Source organism: Elaeis guineensis, chromosome 1 (genome assembly GCF_000442705.2).
Source record: "Elaeis guineensis isolate ETL-2024a chromosome 1, EG11, whole genome shotgun sequence".
Classification (NCBI taxonomy): Eukaryota; Viridiplantae; Streptophyta; class Magnoliopsida; order Arecales; family Arecaceae; genus Elaeis; species Elaeis guineensis.
In genome coordinates this window covers 165,520,333-165,523,196 of record NC_025993.2, presented here as the reverse complement: position 1 = coordinate 165,523,196, position 2,864 = coordinate 165,520,333, and the positions used below count along the sequence as shown (strand labels likewise).

Genomic DNA, 2,864 nt, shown 5'->3' with positions numbered 1-2,864 from the left:
GTATTTCTTTATATGCAATAAAGATTATGCTTTTTATTTAAATTGTTCATGAGTTCTTTATTTGCTCTCTTTTCATATGTTTATTTATGCTATTCTTTTTTTTCCTATGTTAGATTAATATTAGGAATAATTTTTACTTTCGGAGCAGCCGTGATCTACGGATACGGGGCGTGCCGAGGAAAGAAGAGTTGTTTACCTAGTACTTTTCGAGAGCACCGTGATCTACGGGTACGGGCGTCGAGGAAAGATAGGTATTTTTTCTAAGATTAATCACATCAATTTAATTAAAAAAAAGAGATACAACTCTGCTAGTACAAAATTAATTCAAAACTCCGAGCTCTTTATTTTCTTATTACATCAATTTTAAGATAATTTATTTTTAAATCAAAAAATAACGCTTCTTTCTTTTATTTTGCAATCTCAACTTAGCCCAAGGTCCTGAGGATACGATCTCGACTCATCCTACCTACGTAGTGAGTAGAGTTATTTTTGGTGCTATCAACGACTACGCATCAAATTTTGGCACCGTTCGGGATCTTGGCACGGTTGAATTAAAAAAATTTTAAAAAAAATACTTTTCAATTTTTATTTCTCGCTTTAAATTTTTTTCAGTGCTTTCTAGCTAGATAATCTTATTTGCATAATTACATAATTACCTTGCATAACTAATTTACTACTTTTTAATCTTAGAATTTTTCTGCTTAGAATAATTTGCTACTTTTTATAGCCTAGTGATTTATTGCTTTTTAGACTTAATCACTTAAACTTATTTTCTTGCAAAACTAAAAAAAAAAATAAAAAAATATATAAAAAGATAAAACTATAAACCTTTTTTAAAAAAAAAGAGAAGCCACTGACATTTCATAACACTTAACTAAAATAGCGTAACCTCAAATATAAAAATTTCTAACTTGATTGGACACCTTGTTTCTTTGCATTGCATCTCCATAATTAATCTTAAGGGCAATAACCCATTAACCAGATAAGGTGGGGATTTGATCACCCTTCCTTGGTCCAAAAATATATCCTTCATTTGCATTAAACCAAGCCTTAATTTTAAAATCAACTAGACGTCAGCCCTAAATTTCGAGCTCAATAGGACAAGAAAGTCTAGAGTTGAACCGAGTGCGATTGGTTAATTGCTTGGTGTCTAAGGCAAGTGGTTAAAGAAAGTGATTTTTAATTGGTTCGTTGACTGACCTGGCCAACTCAGTTGGTATCTAAGGAAAGCAACGAAAGGGAACTCCCACATCTTACACTTACCTGGCCGAGTCAGTTAGTCAGTCTTGAGCTTGGAGTGCTCAAAGGCGATCTTGGAAGTTAGGAGCTGTCTAGATCTAGGTTAACCCTAGGATAGAGAGTCTATACTTGTTTAAGTTGATTGCAATTAACATCTAAACATTAACTAATTTCTCCCTTTTCATAGATTTAAGATTCTTAGTTCTTCTCTTTAGATTTTCTTCACTCTTTTCTCACTTTATTATAAAATATATATATTATAAAAACTAAAATTTTTTGTGTTTGCTCTAAAGTATAATTGTAAGGTGTATGCTTAACCGTAAATCGTTACGATCAGAAATTCAACTTTTGATCCAGAAATAGAAAGAACCTTTAGAGCCAACAGACGTAAAAATATGGACCAAAATCAGGAGAATGATCCACCCAGGCAATTGAAGGAGTACTTTACTCCTTCCACATATACCTACTCTCCTTATATTCAAGTACCCCCTCTGGAGGCCACCCAATATGAAATTAATCCAGTATAATCCAAATGTTACCTTCATTTTATGGACTTAGTAATGAGGACCCTTATAAACATCTTGAAGAATTTTTTGAGATATGCTCAACTGTCAAAATTCACAACTTCTCCGATGATGCTCTTAGATTAAAATTATTCCTTTCTCACTTAAGGACAAAGCCAAATACTGGCTACATACTTTGGATTCCATGACTATATCAACCTGGGACCAGCTGCAAGGAGAGTTTCTCAAGAAATATTTTTCCATAGGAAAAACTAATCAAATAAGAAAAGCCATAACTAGTTTTTCCCAATTAGATAGAAATATTTCATGAAACATGGGAGAGATTAAAGGACCTTATTAGAAAATATCCCCACCATGCTTTATCCAAGTGGCAATTAATCCAATATTTTTATGATGGGCTATCTGAAAGACATCGATAAATGGTCGATACATCATGCGGTGGAACATTGATGTTAAAAATGAGAATAAGGCATGGCAACTGTTTGAAATTTTAAGTGAAAATTCATTACATCATATGTCTGCCTCTATTAGAGATAAATCCATGTTAAACCCAAAGAGAGGTGGAATATATGAAGTAAAAATCCATAGATATCTATCATAAGGTAGATGAATTGTCCCAAAAGTTAGATCGATTATTAAGTATAGGACAGTCACCTTCTCCATCCCGTCAGATACAAGATATATGTGCATTGTGTTCGAGCCCCACTTATTGTATGAATGATTGTCCGGTTGCACCACAGTTTCTGAATATGTACAAGAACAAGTCCATCAAGCCCAAACTACTCATAGATCAGAGAACAACCCCTATTCTAGTACGTACAATCCGGGATGGAGAAACCATCCGAATTTCTCATGAAAATCACAACCAGTGGTTCCTCCAGTGCAACAAAGATCAGGTTATCCGAATGCGACTTATAGGCATCCATCCCAGCTACAATACCAAACCCTTCTCAACCCACTCGAGTACTTATAGCTCGGCTTTCGAAGAAAAGGTACTGCAAGCACTTAAAGGACTAGAAATGAATACCCAACTCCTTCACTCCCATACGCAATCAATAGCAAAGCTAGAGACCCAGATAGGTCAGCTAGCAACAGCTTTCA

At 34.4% G+C, this 2,864-nt stretch overlaps 1 non-coding gene across 1 annotated transcript; it reads right to left on the bottom strand.

Annotated features, from left to right (window-relative positions):
* Positions 1 to 2,020: 2,020 nt before the first annotated feature.
* LOC140855151 (small nucleolar RNA R71) lies at positions 2,021 to 2,124 on the bottom strand. The gene has a single exon (XR_012138182.1). It is a non-coding gene; the product is annotated as a small nucleolar RNA R71 (small nucleolar RNA).
* Positions 2,125 to 2,864: the final 740 nt, after the last annotated feature.